This window comes from Salminus brasiliensis, chromosome 25, assembly GCF_030463535.1.
Source record: "Salminus brasiliensis chromosome 25, fSalBra1.hap2, whole genome shotgun sequence".
NCBI classification, from domain to species: domain Eukaryota; kingdom Metazoa; phylum Chordata; class Actinopteri; order Characiformes; family Bryconidae; genus Salminus; species Salminus brasiliensis.
The window spans coordinates 18,343,569-18,365,115 of NC_132902.1; the positions used below are offsets into that span (position 1 = coordinate 18,343,569).

At 42.7% G+C, this 21,547-nt stretch overlaps 1 protein-coding gene across 2 annotated transcripts in view; it reads left to right on the forward strand.

Annotated features, from left to right (window-relative positions):
* Positions 1-21,547, forward strand: part of glceb (glucuronic acid epimerase b) — a 70,535-nt gene that overhangs the window by 15,770 nt on the left and 33,218 nt on the right. The window lies entirely within an intron of this gene.

A 21,547-nucleotide genomic window follows, 5' to 3' on the forward strand; every position in this document is an offset into this window, starting at 1 on the left:
ATAGATGCAGTCAGTATAAGCGTTCATGGGGAGGGGGGGAAACAAATGTCAACACCTAATTTCATTCTTTAAAACCATTTGTCTCTGCAAAACACCAGATCTCATTAGGAAAGCTGCAGGTAAACATAAATACATTAAAACGTATCTGGAATTTTATATTTGGGAAGTTAAATAGATCTTGTGAGCTAGTTTAAAGAAAAAGGCATGGTTCCAGATTTCTCCTGGATGCCCCCGGCCAGTTCCATCAGCAGATCACCTGATTTACTCTAATATTAATTATTTATTCTAATATTAGTGTTTTAATGAGCTGATAAGTTAAGGGACTTTTAGGTTTTATCATGGGTGCTTAAAACTTTTAATATTATAATATTAAAAAAGGTCAATTCTGCAGAAGTAGTGCAAAAACCATGGTCATTTGGTTAACAGTACAGTGGTGACCATTACCCATTTAATTATTTCTTTATTTATTATTTAATTTGCTTCACATTTAGACGTAGTGTCTAGAAAGTTTGTTTTTCAGGTAATTTACATGAATATTGAGTCAGATATCAAAATTCAGAAACTCTCAGAAAACGTTTTATTTCATAAGTTCCCGACAATTAGGCGTATTCCTGAGGGATAAGGAGATCCTCTCATGTGGAATCAGTCCTCCGTTTTCGTCCACTGGAAGAACAAACACGGGCTGGAGAGCTTTGTCCCCTGAACAGTAAAAGTGTGAGGTGGATTTCTAAGTGGCGTTCAGGAGCAGCCTGAAGAGTGTCCTCCCAGGGTGCTGCTCAATCATCTGTGTTCACTTCCCCGTCTCTCCAGCCGCAAAGCGGCCTGCTTCCCAGCAGCCTTTGTGCTTCTCAAACTCTTCACATTGATGAAGCACTTTGAGGTCAGGAGGTGCACCATTTGTCACTACTTCCACAAAAAACCTCGGGGAATAATTCCCTGCTAGTCCAACTTTCAGCTGGCGTGGAGCTTGGCCTTTCAAAGAGGAGTGTCTTTCTGCAAGAAGTATGGTAGTTAGATGGACGGAGAGATGCACGGACCTACTTTATTGATCTCCAAAGGGAACTTTACAGTATTTTCAGAGTATTTTAGCAGCAGTGCAGAGTGTAAAGTGCATAAAACCCTTAAAATAAAAAAACAAAACTTGGGTGCATGGTCCCTCACAGTCGCTGCTTACTCCCTACATAGTGCACTTTGTAGTTCTTACGAAATAAAACCTTTTACATAGTGCCATTTATATTCCGCCCTAGATAGCCTTTCTCTCTAGAAGCCATAGTGTCCTGAGTGCGCTATGTAGGGAATAGGGAGCCATTTGAGATTGACCTACACAACCACCATATCACACTCACTAGAACAAACCACTTCCACACGTGACATTTATGACTTGGTCTATTATTAACCCTGTCTATGCTCTGTCAAAGTGCTGCAGAGTCAGAATTTTGAAGAAAAGGTCATGGATAGGCTAAGGTCAGATCATTTTAAAATATATATGATCTACAAGTCGAGGATTGCACTATACACCAATCACATGTTCTTAGACTTCTTAGAGTCTTGCATGCTCTGCTCTTTTAAGGCCTATCCACAATGGACCGTGAGGGTCATGGCAAAACCTTCAGCTTTTGCCTCTTGAAGTAGTCCGTTGTGGATTTTGAGGTGTGTGTAGGTTCATTATTGTGCTGTGGAAGCAATCCTCTTTTTATATTAAGGTTACTGTGGCCTCTGTCAGAGACGACCGGGTCAGATCCTCTCCAAAACATCAGGCAGGCCTTTTGGGGTGTTCTTGGACTGCAGTGGTCAGTACCTACCAAAAGTGATCTAAGAAAGGAATGCCCATGGCTCACTGATCTACTCCATGGAGGCCCCTCCTCACAACTTACAAGACTTAAGGAATCTGTGGCTAACGTATTGGTGCCAGATACCACAGGACACCTTCAGAGGTCTTGTGGAGTTATGTTCTGGTTGATCAGTGTATGTGCTCCTGTTCTTACTTGGAAGAGATGTAGTATATTTATCTGGGCTGTAACTGATTCAGCAGTGGGGTTTGGTCCCATGTTCTTGTGTTTGTGTTTGGTTTCCTTTTTCTTTTTTCTTTTATGTATTTGTTTGAGAAACGAAGTTGTCGAGGAAACATGATTTAAGGAAGCCTTTTGCTGACAGGTTTGAAATAAAACCATCAAGAGGAGCGAGTCTCGTTCCCTGTTGTTGGTTTTCTACACACACAAGCACACAGCAGACAGTTTATTTATATATTTATTTGTTCAGTGGAATCAAATATAGTTGTTTCTGGTTGATTGTAATGAGTTCTGTTGCATGTCTTTAAAGGCCTGGCAAACCCTCTTAGAAACAGCTCAGTCTAAAATAAGCCTATGTTTGTGAGCTGCGGTAATTTTATTATTCACGTAGTAACGGCATCTGCTATGACTGAATAGTATATTTATTGCAATGTAAACATTATTAAGGGCTACAGTAAAATGACTCTCGTGGTGAGCGAGTGACCATTCAGTTGAATTGCCGTACTGTAACCTGTAGACGTAATGACTGTGTGGAAATGTGTGCAGCTGTAAAGGCAATGTTCCTCCTCTATTTTAAATTAGCCCAACCCACATTTAATGCTCCAGACACTGGGAGGGTGAAGACTGACACATGCCTTCTCCGATGCAGTGTTACCAGGCAACCAACACGCTCTGAGGAAAACGTCGGGCACCCAGCTCTGATTTATTGGCTAATACATGCCCATGCCAGTTATGTGGAGAGAGAGTACCCACTGTGTACCCATCTTTAGAGAGCAAGGCAAATTGTGCTCTCTCGGGCTTCGGCTGCTGATGAAAGGCAGCATGACCAAGGTTGCGAATCAGTGATCCTCAGATTATATTGGCAGTGCCTTAGATTGCTCTTTTGAGGTCTATCCACAGGTTTCCGATGTTTGGGTCTGGGAATTATGAGGGCCATGGCAAACAAAACCATCAGGTAGTCCAAGCCCAAAGCATCATCCATGCATCCAAGTTCACCACAGGGTCCACAGGGTCCTTAGGCTTGGAACTATATTCCATGAGGGATCTGTCTGTGCAGGTGGTCTCTGCGCAGTGGAATAGAGCATTGTCCCTCAAGAAGAATGGCTTATTCCACAGTGGTGGGTCGTGGGAGTTCACACAATATAGCATAGTCTGGGAATTCAAGGCTAATGCCAGGCTTACCCACAGAACCAGTGTACACCCACATAACTACACATGCTTGTATGCCCACACACATATGCACACACATGCGTGGTACAACAAACAAGTGCGCATTAGCACTCCCCTGCTCTCCTGTCAACTCACAATCTGGGGTTTGTTCTCACGGCATCAAAACAAGCCAAAAATGCCTACACGGCTCCTCCCACCACCCCCCATCTTCCCTTTGAAGAAGAGCAATGACTTAGCTATGTGCTAATTTAGAGCCTGCTCTGGAAACCTTCTAATTGGAGTGTGCAGGTTTTACACTGAAGAGCCGGCGAGATTTCCTTTCAATTACAGCAGTTCACATCAAAGTGTGCTCAGAAAGGTCTTTGAACGAAGGTCTCCATGGAGTCAGGCTGGTAATATCATGTTTGTGTTTACTTTATGGATTGGAGGCTCCTGGCCTGAGCTGCAGTGCCAATTGGCCTTAAATGCATAGCTGGGATTTTTCTGCCGAAGGTTCAGATGCAAGTCCAGGAGAGCCAAGATATGATCAGTGTTATAGGACTGTGGATATAGAATACTGCAGTCTTTTGTTTGTTTACTTCTTTGTTGCTTTGCATTTATTGAACCATTTCCTTTCTGCAATTATTCCAATCTACGGTTTGTTCAAAAATGTTTACAGAACAAGAGATTGGATTTAATTATGGCCTAAACAGAACATCAGCTAATAAACTACTTGTTCTTTTGTGACATTATTTGAACAAAAAAAGCCTGGTTTGAACTAATAAGTGTGGTTAACCTTTTATTAATAATATAGTTCCTAGTTTTGATGTGGCACAACAGATAACACCACTACCTGCCAGTGAGCTACCACACTATATGGGAGACTGGGGTCCGATTCCCAGTTTGGGTGACTATGCTGCGCTACACTGATACATTGAGTCGTTGGGCAAGACTCTGAACACTTTTTTTGAGGGAATTTCTACTCAAGTTCAGTGTTTTCAGTGTATACAATTATAAAAAAAGGTATACAAAAGGACTAGTAGTAATAGCGATGGTCTATAATGATATAAGGACAGTGTGTCTATTCACAACCTTTTGTTACTTCAGCAGAAAGCAAGCACCTCGAAAGCTGAGGCAGATGGGCATCAAAGGCAGAGGAAATCGTGGGGTTTCATTTCTGTCAGCCAAGAACAGAAAGCTGAGGCTGCAGTGGGAACAGGCTCACCAAAACAGCTTAGTTGAAGACCAAAACATGGCCTGGTCTGATAAATCTTGATTTCTGCCGAGGCTCACAGGTGGTGGTCAGAATTCTATGGACCTAACCTGTCTTGTGTCAACAGTCCAGGCTTGGTGGAGATGGTGTAATGGTGCGGGGAGTGTTTTCTTGGAAGCATTTGTACTGTAAATACCAAGCGGTCGTCATTTGAGTGCTGCAGCCTATTGGAGTATAGTTGCTGACCTTGTCCGTCCCTTCCTGGCCATGATTTGTCATTCTCTACTTGTTGCATCCAGCCTAATAATGCACTACGTCACAAAGCAAAAGTTTTTTTTGGGAGTAGGTCCAGAGATTTGGAGGAACTGCACAGTTTTCAACAGAATTTTTTCTAGTATCTTATGGAATCCGTCCCACAAAAACCCTCCCAATAAATAACTTGCTGAGTGTGTGCTGGAGCACACTGACAACACTGTAGATTAGGCCAAAATTGCACACTGTAACTAGACAGACCTCTTTAGCTGGCTTTCAGCTACGAGAACATAATTCTTTGCTCAGTAATATGTTGACTTATTATCCACAGTGGAAATTAACCTCCATGTAAAAGCTCACGAGTCCTCACCATCTCCCACTTCCCTGGTTGTTGTCGTGTGAATGTAAGCTCATTAACTCAACTACAGACTGACTAACTGCTTATGGACCGTAAACAGGACCGGAGCGAGATCCGTCTAGTCTGCTTCGTTTGCTCCCTGCAGATTTCTCTTTTCCCCTGTGAAATATTCCAGCATTCGAGGCAGCATTGCAGTACTGTAAGCCCAGCTCGGTGCTCTCTGACTGGGACACAGAGTTATTCACGAGCCCCTTAAGAGGATTTTCTCCCTGACGACAGCGGTGCCAGGTAGAGAGGTCAGAGCTGGGTGAGCATTAAAAGAGCAGCTTTGCTAGAGTAGAGCACTAAGGGGAGAAAAAAGGTTGAGAGAAAGTGTGTGTGTGTGTGTGTGTGTGTGGCTCAATGTTACTCTGAAGACCAGCTGGGCAAAGAAACCTGTTGTTGTTGTCTTATTATTATTCTTATTTTTCTTCTTCTTATTATTATTGAACGTTTTTGATTTAAAAAGTATTATTTTTTTCACCCTCATATTTCAGATGAATATTCATGAGAACAGTCTGTTTTTTTTTTTTTAGGGCATCTCTCATTATTAATTAGGTGTAATCCGGAGCAGCGAAAGCGTATGGCGGGAGTTTATCAGGGATTTGGAAGCGGGGCCGCGTAGAAGCCGAACGCACGGCTGCAGATTTGGCCCGTGTTTCACTGTTAGCGTTCGCATTACTGCCAGTCGAATTCGCACTGTTGCTGCCACTCAAATTTGGCCTGTGCGAACTTGCCATATGCTGAAATCTAACAGCATAGCAGAGGCTTTATATAGACGCACAGTCTTTCGTTCATATGCATTCACATGCTTTCATATCCACACACCCCCCATCCCGTTTTTATTTACTTATTTCCTCAGTGAACCATGGACTCTCATTAACATTCTGATTATTAGTTTACATGTTAGCAATTTTCCAGTCCTCTGAGACATTATACATGACTGCAAATGTCATGTCCAAACATGGGACTATTAGGCAAATCACAGCGCTGCCTTTCTGGGAGGCTGCTCTGCACAGAAAACAACAACCAATGACGTTTGGGGAGAAAGAAATGGTCATCAGCGGGATGCCTTTGTCACAGCTGTGTTGCTTCTGTGGCTAAATACTGTCGCTTTTCCTCTCCAGCCTAAATGGAACGCCGTCTCCATCTTTTCCTTTCTGTTCAGCCACAGTAAGTATATTTAGACAATTAAAGCTTTGTTGTCTTCTGCTCCTCGTCACCGTGTGTTCAGCTGTTCTAATCAAACCACGGGAGCTTTCTTCTGAAGTTCTAACTGTGAATCCATCCCAGCTTCAGCATCTGTCTAGATGCAGTGATAAATCACGGCAGTCGCTCTTCTGCATTCTGTGGGATTAGATGTATTGGGGGTGTTGGTGTTGTCTGCTGGTTGGCACTTCTCTTGTTTTTGTCATTTTTCAAACACCAGGGTTTACGTTTAATGGAGCTTTCCAAATCACCGGTGCAGCACACGCCTTGCCGTCTTGCCAACTTGTTTGAAACTGGGGTTTTTGTTTTCTTTTATTTTACCCTCTCTTGCGTTCAGCCTTGAGGGAAGGTTTGGCATGAAACCTCATTGAGCTTGTTATTAAAGTAGGCCGCGTCAAGGCTGAGTCTCGATCACTGCATTATTTTTGCCACTGATGGTGTAAATTGAAGGAATGCCTCACGTTTAATGTCTTTTAGATCCGCTGAGATGTTTGACTAAATAGCCTGAAGTCCTGAAGTCGTCGTCTTACCCCGTTCCTTTTCTTCTCATTTAATTTCAAATGGCTTTCTAAATAATGCAGCTCGTCTCCTCAGCACTTCATCCGAGCTCATGGTGTGAAGGAGTGACCTGGATCATGAGCTTAAAACCAGTTTCTGTCACAAGCAGTGTCTTTATAAGGCACACAAACACAGATACGGGTCATATTCAGCTGGGTTCTGTTCTCAGTTGGCGCAGTTAGCAGATACCTTGAAAATCCAGTGCCTAAAGAAGGATTTTATGAAGCTTGCATGAACTGAATATCAAAAAAAAAAATAATTATGATAAATCAGTGCTTTAGTGTTTATGAACGACTTGTCTGCATTTGCAAGATGACCCAAGATGTTTCTGAAGGACCTTCAATTACATTGATAAAGGCCTGTATGCCAGCACTTCTGTACCTTCACTGTTGTGCTGAAACCTTATTGGCCATCTCCATTTGGGATGTTTTTTACTAGAATGTGAATCTGACAGTTGTTCTCTACATGTGTTAAAATGTCATAATGACCAATAAAAAATGATCCCAAATGACTTGGAATAAAATATTCTGCATTGACTTCCATTGAAAGTTAAGCAGGTTCTTCCTTACTGTTTTAAACTTGCCATTTTTTAAGAGCTTTTACAAGGTTTTTGTAAAAAAGAGGCAAAGGGCAGTATTGCAATGCTGACCTCACCTCTCAGGCATTTTATAGGAATGTGCACAGGCAGTTCAACAGCCTGTTCAACAGTCCGGTGCTAGAATACAGCCATCACTGTTTTATTATTGGTTACATTCCATCATGGACTGACATGAACAATTGCCCATTTTATCTCTTTTCTCAGGCCGTTATGGAAGGTGTCACTGGAGATAACTGAACGTTTGTGTTGCTCCATAATTTCTACCCATTCTGAACAGCTTCTGATATTTGCTTACAGAACGTAATCTGGTGGTGGTATTGGTGTAAACCTGCAGCTCGGTGATCATTTTGGTCTGGTTTTTGTGTTGGAAAAAGAAAAAGAAGAGGAGGATGAGGAAGGGCTTCCAAGGAGGAGAGCAGAGGAGGAGGAGAGGGGGAGGATTGTTCACTCGTATCTGAACTGGTAGTTTTGGTGGTGGTGTTCTGGTGATTCTGGTGTTGGCGGTGTCTTTTTTTTTTTTTTTTTTTTTTTTTTTTTTTCTTCCTCCCCTCCCTCTACTGTAACTGGATTTCTGTTCATTTTTAACTCCAGGAACAGCAGTTCATAAACATACAGATCCTGGATATATCTGAGGTGGTGTTTTTACTACAGTGTTCAGTTCTTCTACACGTGTCTCTTTGGAGGTGGCGTTTAAATAAAGTAGTACTGAAGATCCCTTTGCTGTTTTCTAATCTGCAATCGGCAGCTGATTTACAGTGTGTCGACTCCAAGTCTGCTAACATGCATTTGCAGCATGATGGCGGGGGGAAGATTGCAGGAGAGATTGATGGAAAGGCTTGGTTCCGGCTGCCTGCTGCAGATCATTGTCAGCCAGTGTTTCAGATGTGCAAGAGGAGTGATGGATGTCCTGAAACAGCCTCCTCCTGTTCCACTTTCTTCTTCCTCTCTCTCTCGCTCTCTCTCTCTCTCTCTCTCTCTCTCTCATATATATGCTCTCATCTTTGTGCCACTCTAAGCTTCAGCGTCTTTCACAGCTTCCATGCATCTCTCTCTCTCTCTCTCTCTCTCTCTCTCTCTCTCTCTCTCTCTCTCTCTCTCTCTCTCTCTTCTTGTGGAGCATGAATCATAAATCCTGATATGAAAGGGAAGCCTTTGATTAGTGAATAATATTTTGCGCATATGCGCAGTTCAGATACGGGTGAATAATCCTCCCCTCCCCTCCTCCTCTTCTCTCCTCCTTGGAAGCCCTTCCTCATCCTCCTCTTCTTTTTCGTACCCGGCCCTCAGTCTTATCAGCAGCTTCGCTGAGATAGCGTGATTACGCACTGAGGCTTTTGAAGCACTCGTCATTGAAAAGGCTTTTGATTTCACACATTGGCTGCTTAATATTCCCGGCTAGTTAGGAATCTTTTCAGAAACCAACAAGGTGCTAAGGATGCGGGCCTGGCCTTTTCTTCTCTGACAGCTATGCTGAGGGCCTCACTCTGAGACCTAACATGGGGTAGGGAGGGGTGCTGTTAAAAAACCTTCCCTTAATGGCTGTGTGTTTGTTTGTGTTTGATCTTGAAATATTGGCCCAGATGACACATTTGTCTGGCTTGATGGGACATAACTATTCGTCTCTGGTTCAGTGCGCTTTGGACATCATTTTTCAAATATCTGTTGATCTCATGTCAGGCTCATATTTCATGTTTTGGTTTCTTATAGCTACCCTTGAATCCTGCTTGCAAGCCCAGCATGTGAACAGTGTCTTCTGTAGCCTAAAGTTTATCCAAAGTAATTACTGGAGTAAAATCACTACCAAAAGATAATTGCTTTAACCCCTTGAACCCTAGGTTTATTATTCATTTGTTAATTATGCGAGTCCCACAGGGTTCTATTGTAGGGCCTTTGAAACGGATGATAATTGAGAGTAGTGTCGTTATGACTGAAGAAGAACTGAAGTACATGTGCTTACATATAGGGTTGAAGAAGTTAAAGGGTTCTACAATGTCAAACTTATCTTCCGTGATATACTTGTATAACGAGAGATCCATACATGGAACTGACGTATCGGTAACCTTTGGCGCTGTTGTCTCCTCCTTCAAAAGAAAATCCAGCAGAACCAAAACAGAGCTGTAAAGGCTAGCTCAATATACATAAACCCAGACCACTATCAAAAGCCGTAGTCAAAGCTGACAGATGGATAAAACACAACAGCCACTACAGGAAGAAACTGTTGTAGAAACTGGAGAGCAGCTAATTCTCACCACACTCTGCTAGCTATGGGAATACAGATTGCTACGCGAACCAGACCTGTTGACTGTGGCTTTTCCTGTGTCAGAGTCTGTAGAAGGGAAGCGCAAGCTTGACACAAGACTACGTGGACGGCATGGAGGCTAAACCAAACTGAGGCTGAACACACTTTTAAAAGGGAAGGCAAGAGCTTCATTTTTACCAGTAAAACTTGAGAAAGCCAAACCTGGGGAAGCGAGTGGGTGCAATCACATCCCACTGAGAGGACGCAACTAGATCAGCAATGCTTGTATATGTATGTATGTATATATATATATATATATATATATATATATATATAGCGAATTATTTTTCTTTCTTTTTAATAAAAAAAGTGTGAATGTTCCAATCGGAGACAAAATAACAGGGTTGTACAAATGCTTGTAACAGCACTAGGCTTGTCTGAGCTTTTTTCACCCAACCAAAGTCAAATACTTGTTCTACGTTTCATTTAACTCTGAAGTTCGATATCGAAGCTGGGAATTACGTCACACTCAAGTTGATTACATTCGAGGTAAACCAAAATATGTCCCACTTTTCATGTCCCAGTGTCAACCTGGGACTATGCTAACAGTATTAACATTGTTAGCAATACTAGTTGATAACACATTACACAGTGTTTGGCACTAAGAAACACCATGGAAACACATCCACAGATAGAAGGAGACACACATGGATACAAGTGCTGTATTTTTAATCTAGGCTGTACTTTTATCACTGTTGCTGTACAGTGCAGCCATCTTGGATTTTGAACTCTGGGTTGGTGAAGCTTTCCCCACTTGGTGCTTTAGATGGAATTGAGGGCTTTATTTGTGGAATTATGCTCCGCTTTAGCTTTGATTAACGCTCTAGACTGAACGTGTGTGTGCATATGTGAGAATGAGACAGCGAGGGTGTTGTGCTGTATATCTGCTATCGCACTGGGTGGTTGGGAATGAGTAACGTGCTCCCTGGACTCCCTGATGCGGCGTGGGTCTGCTCAGTGCCGTCACTGAAGTATTAGCCTATGTGAACCATGCGTTCATCATCAATGAATAATCACAAGCACGCCCGCAGCCAGGCGACAGCTTTCAGCCTGGCAGCCGCTTGACTGCACGGCAGCTTGTTTGGCTTCTTGAGTTGAAGGAGCACCGCCTTGTCCTCTTCAGCCATGGAGCTTTTGAAATCCCAGCCTCTGCTCGTCCGTTTTATGTGTCAGGGATTCCGGCTGTTTATGCATCGGGAGATGCAACCGCGAGTCCAGCCTCAACCAGCTTTCAACTCCTTCGCTTTTCATGTCTCTGAGCTCCAGGGCCCGCGTGCTGCTTTTTAAAGCCCAGCTGGGGCGGCTCTGACACGGCGGCCCTCTCGCCGAAACCTCCCAGAGCCTCCCTAGAGCCAGAGACCGTCCTGAGGGTTGCCGGAGCGGCCTTTTTTCTGAGGTAGCCTAGATAAGAAGAGATCCTTTAAAAAGACTTCATTTGCATCGACTTTCAGTGCACCACACGAGCATTCATTAGTGCTCCACGGGTTTGAAGTCATGGCTTCTCCACGAAAAGGTCTCCTTTTTTAAGCTTTCCGCGAGCTGCGCTTGCTTTGAATTGATTTGTACCTTTTTCGCACTGCTTTGAGGTCTGAATAGGCTAAAACGCAAGAGACTATGGAGAAAAGAAGGGGAGCTTTGCCTTTTGCATTCTTGTGCTTTTCGCAGTGCATTGAAACGCCTCGTTTCTCCGTTTGGCAGTGGTGTGGCGTGACACATTTGCAGCTGCGTTAGTCGAGGTAGAAAATGAGCAAGGAGGAAAAGAATGCAGAATAGAGATGTGGAGATCTAGTCTAGTCTGCTGAGAGAGAAAGAAGGGAGATGGACAGGTTGAGAGAAGAGCGAGAGGTATTGAGCAGTCATGAGCGCAAGAGAGAGTCGACAGTGAAAGAGCTGCTGGAGTCAGCAGCCTCAAATCCACAGTGGACACTTGAGGCTTATCTTCATGTCGACTCAGAGAGAGAGAGAGAGAGAGAAGGATGAGTGAAGGAGGAAAGGGAGAGAAGAGTGTGAGAAGGAGAGGGAGGGTAGAAGCGAGCTTGGCGCCCAAATGTATGCAAAGCCTCTCAGAGAAGCATAGGAATTTTCCAGCCGAGCCCCATATCCATGAGAGCCGGTGACAAGCCTGCCGCATCTCCCCGACCGCAACACTTCAGCCTTTCAGCCCCTTTTTGTTGCCCTAATCCAGTGTGACGGGGCAGGCCGCTTTTTCCAGGGTCGGAAGGACCAAGCAGGGGAGGGGCAGGCGCATCATGAAGGCCACTTTTAGGACCATTAAGTGTTCAGGGCACCAAGTGACATCCATACAGGATCGCACAAAGAGGCCTTTCTCCTGTTCCTACTTCAGCAGTGTCTGCGTTCCTTTTCCTTCAGCATTATTGATGGTTCCTTTTGGGGAGATGTTGAAGAAATCAGAGCTCTGGGCTACACTTGCCCTCAAGTGCTTCTTCATGCCGTCTGGGACCATTTAGCCAGTGTCTCCTCCCAGTTCTGCTTATTTCAGGGGTGATGTAGGCCTTTCTAGACCCTTCCATATGGCCAGATGGGCCCAAATCAGATGGCGTCTGCAAGATTAAGATTTCCTTTTTTCCTGACCATCCTCACAGGCACCATATCTGGCAGACTGTTATAAATCAAGAATGAGACAGATTCAGATTCCATTTTCCTTTCAAGTGCACATCTATTATTAAAGCAGCCATATTTTATGCAGAATGGAAATTAGCTGGGAAAGAGACACTTCTTCTCTGGCTTTATGTGTTGCCAGATTGAGGGAGTTCATCAGCTGCTTGTCTACAGAGGCCATGTTTATTCCGCCCCCCTCCCGTATTTTCCTCCACCTGTTCCACTTTTTTTTTTTTCTAGGGATCAACTGATATGATGATTTTGTCTGATCCTGGTATTTATGTTCTGTCATGCTGATAAATAAACATTTTAGAAAATGTAGCGATTGGGAAAGGTAAGGGAGTAGCGTAATCTGAGTTGTGCTAGTAGCGTAGATGGTCCAGCCTTGGCTTAGTTATCAGGATGACTTTCTGCTCCCCACAGAACGTGCTCAAGCCTGGTTGACAGAAACCCCAATTAGAAGCGTTCAGATGAGAGTGACTCCTATCGAGTTCCTGCTGTTTTTGACTCCTGTGGTTCTGGATCTGTAGCCCACTTGCCAAGATAGTCTTTTCTTAGCTAGTTTAGCTACCAATCCACCAAGTGTCAGACAGTCCAGTGAAGCGGCTATTTACATAAGTGTTGGCTCTAATAACGTGTGTGAGTGAGCGAACTCGTAGCTGGCTATCTAGACTTTGGAGAAGTTAGCTTGCAGGCTCAAATCACACCCGTTTATCTGAGAGCATACAGTCAAGTGAATGGTCTTAGGAGTGTTTTCGACTGTTCAGGATCAGGTTTCCTTTGCCTGGAAGGTATTTTAGTTAAACTCAGTGTTTCTAAACGCTCAACTACGGTGGGCTTGGTTGTTCATATCCCCACACCTGTTTTTAGAGCTTGACCTCAGGAAGTAGTGCCCCCACCCTGTGGCTCTCCTTAATGCCCTTGAAACAGTGAGCGTATTTAATCATGTGCTAGATAAGCCCAGAACAGAATTTGGACATGTAATTTGTACATAGACTATAAGTTCCGCGATGTGCGGTATTACCCACCCAACCTTAGTTCCAACTCCTGTTAAGTGCCAATTTGATGGTGATGCCACAGGCATTTGTGGTTGGGACTCCCGGACAGCCTAGCTGGTCCTGCCCTTTCTTTGTGTGAATAAGATGGTTCTTCATTGTTCCCTGTGTGATTGGGGAGCCCTGTTTCACCCTGTTTGGGTGAAAACAGTAAAAAAGATTTAAATGGGGAGAAATACCACAAATAAATGAGAGGCAATGCAGTTGCCCACTGTTACCTATTGGACTGCATAAAATACTGGTAACATTTCCTTCCAGTTCCTTCCAGTATCTGTCATTCCTGTTTCTTTCCTGTGATTACATTCATATAAATTCAGCAACATGATTGCATTACCTTGTTGACTGTATGCCCAAGCCTCCTCTCTGCCTCATGGCTAATCAGCTTTTCCAACAACACAGACCCCCCCCCCCCCCCCCCCCGTCTATCTGTCCGTCTCCTCAGCTGCGGAAACAGTTCCTGGGTATCGTTGTCTGGGCTGTAGTCGAAAAACCCCCATGAATCTTTAATGCTCTTGTCCTCTGGAATACAGAAATGGAAAGATGGAGTGTGAGGTGATTCGATGTGAATGTATTCATATCCTGAAATATCACAACTGAAACGTAGAGGATGCTTCAGTCCGAAGGACGGAATCTGTAGGGCTGAAACCAAGGATGCTTGGCTCGTCTTAATCGTTTTTTTATTTAGGGAATCGTTGTGTGAATCTTCTGAGCTGATGAGCACGTTTGTGTGTGGAGCCTTGGCCATATTAAAAGTAGTAAACACCATTTCTCTTTATCCTGTTGTTAAAAGCCGTCATTTTATAGCTTCATACTTTTTGCAGGTAGTTTTCACACTTGCTTTCAGGATTTGATGGATTTAAAAAAAAAATTTTTATTCATTCCTCCCACTTGCAGTATTGCCAGTGCCACTGGGGGCAACATGGCTCTATAGCATGATGCATCCACCCCCATGCTTCACAGTTGGCAAGGTGTTCTTTGCTCACAGTCCAGTTCCTTTGCCCCCACCTGACTATTCTTAATCACAACTGGTGACGCCTTATTTAAAATGTTGTAACTGTACATTAGCTATAGAGGCCTGCTTACTTCTTAAAAAAGGTAATTTGGTCAATGGTGCTCAAACTTTTGCATAAGATTGTATGCCCATACTGGTAATTGTCAATCTTCCACTTCATTTGTATCCAAAAGTGGTATAAGTGTGCGAGCATATGGATGGGGAGTGATTTCCTCAAAGTATGTTTTGGAGACAGTCCAGATGGCCCAGCGGGGGAGATTTAGTGAGATGTTCCTCTGCAGTCTGGAACTGCTTGGTCAGAACAGCTCAATCGACACTGATGTGCTTTGCTGAGAGAGACCTTCTTGCTGTTGTATCTTTCTTCCCCCTCCCCCTTTTATGTACTGCAGCCTCTGCTGTACCATATTAACCCCTTAAACTCTAAAGCCTGTGAGAGGATCAAGACTTGGGTTCCTCACTCGTATGACTACAGTTTTGTAGTGGATCCAGCTCTGACACACACACACACATTCCCCACATACACATTCCCCACATACACACATACACACATACACACAGTACATTCTGTATTAATGCAGCAGGTTATTGCAACCATAGCATGTTCATTAAATGTTTGTGTGCTGTGTTGCTCAGACACTACTGCCAACTGTTTTTTCAAAAGTACTGTTCACTCTCCACTCAAGCCATATAAGCAACCAGGGATGCATATTGCCACCTGATATATTATATTATTTGCAACAAATAGAAATGCACAGCTATTAATACTGGACCAATGGTTAATATGTATGGCCGGAATGTTGAATTTCCCTTCTTCAATACCCCAAAGTGCAATTGATGTTTTTATCCCCCCCCTCCCAGATATGGACAGCAACTCCATCAATTTTCCTATAAAGAATATCCCCCTTTTTTTATCACTTTTTACCGGTACCACATTTTCCTTTCCAATACCAGATTTTCATGTATCTGCTGATATAGGGTCCTGATACCACTGACTTAGATACTGGATAGATGTCTATAAAATAAATCCTGATATTTATAGTGTTTCCACTATATATAAATAAAAGTGGAACACTACAAATATCAGGATTTATTTTATATCCATCTATCCAAGTAACTAAGTCAGTGGTATCAGGACTGCTTTGTTTTTTTTTCTTTTTCTTTTTTTTCAAATTCTGGTATTGACTGGTTGTCTAAACAGTTTCATGGTATCTGTGCCCTCTGTTGCTGATTTTAAATGAGATCTGAAATAATGTAAAATAACGTTTTAAAGTGATTTAAACAATTAATTCATATATTTAAATTATTGTTTTATTATATTATGCGCTGCAACAGTGAGTGCGTTTACATACACCTTATAATCCAATAACTGCAGGAAATGTCAGGTAAGTTCTGCTTTGCAACCATCCAAAAATCTTGCCGAACAAGACCTAATATAAACCCAAACTACATGTTGTGGCTTTTTTATTATTTTACATGAGAAGATGAAATATCAGCGTTGCTAAACATGGTATCATGATGTGTTTTGTCAGCATTGTTTAACACTTGAGCAGACTGAGAAATCAGAGAACTTTCTGAGTACTGCAGGTTAAGAGTATACTTGCACCAAGAAATATGATTACAGGCTAAAATCCAGCTCTCTATCGCATTTCTTACTCAGATTTCTGGAGCTTCCTTCGATCTAAGAAATCAGAGTATGCTGTTTACATGACCACTTATAAAAACCAGATAACAGCAGTGAATTTCCCCACTGCGGGACTAATAAAGGACTATCTTAATCTTAAATCTGGTCATGAATGGATTTTTGACTGCATGCCAAGTTTAATGGGCTCAATAGACCCCAAATGTTTGGCCCTATAAGAACTAAATACTGCTACAAGTACAGTGTGCTGTTATATGTATAAATAATAAAAAAAAGAGCCTAAAAGGAGCCTAAACACAGCCCTCAGTCCCCGCCCCACCGCCCCCGTCTTTCTCTTGGAAATGGCCACAGTGCTTGTTAGGGGTCCCCTACCATTCCACCTCTGGACTTGATTACTACAGCATGTAAGGTCCTGTTAGTGTGGCCACATGCGGGTGCTCTTTTACAGCTGGGTTTAAGCTCCCTCTGTCCGTCCAGATGCACATACCAGAGGGAGAGCTAGTTATCCTCAGGGGAACTGCCACGTTAGCATGCAGAGCATGCTCTCTCTCTTTCTCTGTTCATACTTGCCTGCACTACATCATTCTCTTCTGACGATCAGCACAACTTCCTCCTAAAAGTCCTCCTAAAAGTACTTGCAGGGTTCGCTGCCTGATCACGTCTGTAGTGCTGAGATCAGCGAAACAATGTAAACTAACATTATAACATAGCAGATGTTGGCAGTGGGGCAGTGGTGGCTCAGCGGTTAGAGCGCCGGTTATTGATAACAGGGTTGTGGGTTCGATTCCCGGGCTCAGCAAGCTGCCACGGTTGGGCCCTTGAGCAAGGCCCTTTACCCTCTCTGCCCCCCGGGCGCTGGAGTTGGCTGCCCACCTCCCTCTCTCTCTCTCTCTCTCTCTCTCTCTCTCTCTCTCTCTCTCTCTGTGTGTGTGTTCACGTTCACTACCACAGATGGGTTAAATGCGGAGGACACATTTTGTATGTATTTATATATATATATATATTTTTTTTATTTTTTTTTTTTAATATCCTCAATTTCAGAAGAACCAATTAATGAGCAGGTGTCCCAGTACTGTTCGTCCATGTAGTGCATGTTTGGACAATTAAAGGAGGACCATTTCATGAAAAGAAAACCTTGACAACTGTGAAGCATAGGGTGAATGTGTCATGCTTCAGGGTTGTGTTGCTGCCAGTAGCATTGGCAATATTGCATAGATGGTTTTAAGATTTCAGCAAAATCCTGGAGACAAATTTCAAACCATCTGCGAAAAGGCTGAAGCTGCAAAGAGGCCGGCTTCTTCAACAGGATAGCGATCCCAAGTGTAAGTGGACCTGTGCTCATCCCTACATATGTCTGTGCAGATGCACATACCGGAGGGAGAGCTAGTTATCCTCAGGGAACTGCCACGTTAGCATGCAGAGTGCATTCTGTCTGTCTGTCTCTCTGTCTGTCTCTCTGTCTCTCTCTCTGTCTCTCTCTCTGTCTCTCTCTCTGTCTCTCTCTCTCTCTCTCTCTCTCTGTTCATGCTTGCCTGCACTACATCATTTTCCTCTGACGGTCAGCACCACTTTCTCCTAGCAGTCGAACTTGCAGTGTTCACTGCCTGATCGCATGTCTGTAGTGCTGGAGTGGAAAGTGCGTTGGCTTTAGAAACAAGCTGTTTTTGAAGAATTTCACACTTTGAATGGGATCACAGGGTTACCGTGACGGAAAAGGTGAGTGCCGAAGAGACGGGTTTCTTGCATCAGCCTTTCTAACAAATTTTCAGTTACTTTTTTTATTTTTTTATTTTTTTAAACTTGCGGCCTGACGCCTCATTTCCGAGCACACCGGGAGCTGTTTCTTGCCTCGCCTTGTAATACAACACGTTACACACCACTTACACACTTCTGAGTAATGGCTCAACTCCGTGTGTGTGTGTGTTAAGGATTCCGTCTTGCTGCTGCAGCTGGGGGACTTGCCGTGTTCGTTCACGATCCTGAAATGAGCTTTTCTAAAGCCCGCGTGATCTACTGAAGACAGCTGGGCCGATTGAAAAGCCTGTTTAATGTCACGCTTCTTGAGTGCGCTGCCCCCCATGCCCCCCCATCCCCTCCATCCCGCCTGGAGCTCCAGAGCTTAGCTGAGTGCGACCTGCAGGAATGCCTAAATAGCCCGGCTTACATTGGTGGCCTGCTTTAATTTGGATGCCAAAGAGGCAGCTGTGCTTTTAGGAAACTGTGGTAAGGAGAGGCTGCCACAGACAAGTGCAGGTAAATAAGGTGCTAATCAGTCGTGTGCTGAAATGGAAAACGCATTTACACACAAGTACTGCAGTACCTGTGTGCCTTCCTGATGCCATAAAATGATAACATAACATTGATGTCAAGCATCTTTCAGCTCTAACTCTCTGAAAGTCAATGTAGGAAGAATTTATTTTAAGTAACTGTGGAGCTCCGATTGGTCCCAACTTTACTCTCAATTTTGGAAGAAACAAAAAATGAGCAGGTGTCCCAATACTTTTGTCTATTTGGAAAATAAAAAGGAATACTATTTCATGAAATGAGAACCTTGACAACTGCAAGGCATGGGGGTGGATCTGATATGGCACCCCTGCTGGTTAAAAAAAAAAAAAAAAAAAAAAAAAAAAAGGATCTAACATGGGAATAGCTGATAGCCATGTCAATAAAATATGCCTGGATTGACCACCAGTCTCTCGTAAGTGGTGTAAATAGTGGCCATGGTCATGTTCAGTCCATGAGTTAAGCTATGTTTACTTTGACTGTGGAAATCAGATGTGAAATTTTAATATTTGCCAAGTTCAATGAAAAGAATGAATTCGAATATGAATGTCTAGATATTTAAAAGTTTTATTATTTTATTTTATTACAAAACATTTTATTACATCTTTAAATGTATAGAATGTATAAAAGCCACAATTAATAAATCTTTTAACAGTAACAGATGGCAGCAGTAAGCCAGTCTTGTTAGTTTTTTTTAGCTCTATGGTCTTTGGGAGATTTTTGTTGGCCTCTCGCGCTTTCATTCACACTGCCACTTGTGTTTCTCTGGCCTGGGGCACAGGATCATTGGCCTGGAGCAATTTATGTAAAATTCTCTCAAAAATAATATTATAAGCTTATTTTTGTATTATTTAGACACCCATCTTGTACCTCCAGGCTGAGAACAGTTAGGTCATGACATTGTGCACTTTTGGGCACTTGGTGTTTGTAAGTGCCAGTTTATGTATTGGGGCGTACAGCACTCTTTACAAAATGCCTTTTACTGCAGTTAGGTATCTGCTTGAAATTTGTGAGCGATGACGTGTATTATGTGTAGTAAAATATAGTAACTTTAATAATACAGAGAAAAAATATTAACTAATTAAGTTTTTTTTTTTTTTTTTTTTTGCAATGTTCTCATTGGATGTCTGTGTTTCATCGACAGCTCTTATTAATGTGCCCAAACACTTCTTTCATGGCCATGTCATGAATAGCCTCGTATCAGACCGAATGTTATAAACTTTTTAATACCAGATTTCACGTGATTGCTTTGTCAATATGCCTGTATTATATAAGAAAAGATCAATACACTGTTTGCGACATGATTAAGTGCCTTTTTGAGTTGTTTTATATTGTTTAACTGCCCTCTTCTTGTGTGCTGGTGGAAGGTTATATGGTGTAGATTAATTATGTGGTGAAGAGGCTCGGGCAGGGCAAATGCATTGCAACAGATGGATCGGCGGCACATTAATGACCTGGCTGTCAGTGAGCCTGTTAATTCATCATGGAGGCAATTACAAATATGTATTTGTTTTGCACCAATCGTTTATAGTCAATTTAAAGCCTCCAAGTCAGTGTGCACTGATGTAAAGACTCACTTTGACACCCGGTCAAGATCAATCATAAGCAATTATATTAATTTAGCTCACAGAAGTATTATAATGTGTAAGTTTGTAGGTTTGGACAGAGCTCTAACCCGTGACTTGTAATAACGAAGCACTGGACATAATCCTGAGCTCCTGTGTTGTGTGATCTCTGCCGTTGCTACATTGATAACCATAACATACGGTCATACTGCCCTGATGGACTCTTTTGTGTATGGATAAGGTGAAGTTGCGGTCAGACGTTTACACAACACTTCTCATGGACATTGAGATCATGGAAATATCAAGTTTTTATTGATCTCTTTGAACTGTTCTTTTCTCTGAAGCTCAGTGAGTGACGACATGCACTATATGTCCAAATGTTTGTGGACACCCTCTCTACATTGCCTGTAGAGAAGTATTGCCAGTAAAATGGGAATCTCTGGAGCAGATAAACATATCCTATTGTCCCCATGCCTAATGCCAGGTGTGGGCTAGAAGGGTGTAGAGCCACCAGCATTGAGCCGTGGAGCAGTGGAACTGTGCTCTCTGGAACAATGTTTGGTGCTCAATCGAGTACGTTTGGGATGAGGTGGGTGGTGATCATCCAACATCCTGACCTTAATAATGCTCTTGTTGCTGAATGCAATCAAATCACAGCAATGCCCCAAAATATTGTAGAATGGCTTACCTGGTCAGTAGACAGTCGCTTCAACAAAAGCAAGATGTTTTCTTTTTTTAATACCTTTTTGATTTTAGTAGAAACAATGAATAATCAGGTGTCCCAATACTTTTGTCCATATTAGTGTACTTCTTTAACAGGAAAAGGCTAGATTTGTGCAGGTTTTCTGAAATACATCAGAAACATATATGTAAAAAAAAAAAAAGGTCAGAACTATACATACATCCACTTTTTCCATCCATAATTAATTTATTGGTGCCGAAAGGCCTCTTAACTTACTAAAGCTCATAGCTCACTTAAAGTTTACTACATTAACAAAGAAAATGCCTCTAAGAGAAATGTTTTATGGTCGGATAAAAGAAAAAGTGGTATGGTTTCAGTGACCAGAGGAATATTTAGAGGTGTAAAGAAGAGTCATTTAACTCCAAGAACACTGTACGAGCTGTGAAGCATAGTGGTGGTAGAACCATGCTCTGGATCTGTTTTGCTTCCAGAGGTACATTGCACAAAGTGGATGGAATAATGAAGGAGGACTACTTTAGAATTGGCCAGCGTAACCTCAGTCAGTCATTTAGACGGTTGGGACCTGGACACAATTGGGAGTTCCAAGAGGACAATGACTCCAAACACATGAGAACAGGTTAATGCTAAGCAGAGTTTTAAATGTGGCCTTCTCAAAACTCTGACCTCCACCCTGTCCAGAATATGTACTGTGCTTGAACTTCAGGTTCCTCCCACAACTGTCAGTCACTGCACACTTTTCTGAGTACATCATTGGAGGTGCTGGGTGATGTGACCTCAAATTAGTATTCCGGTTAATTGAGCATTTTGCTTTGATTATGATTAATGAATGATTTATATAATCTGCTCAAGTTACTCACTTCGCTCGGTGTTGGGAGTCCTCCATGTTGCTTCCGTGTTGCGGACGGGAGTCATGTGACGGATACGTGTCGTAGTATGTTTTTAAGAAGACTTTATCATTGGTATCAATACTTCTAGATGTGTACACAT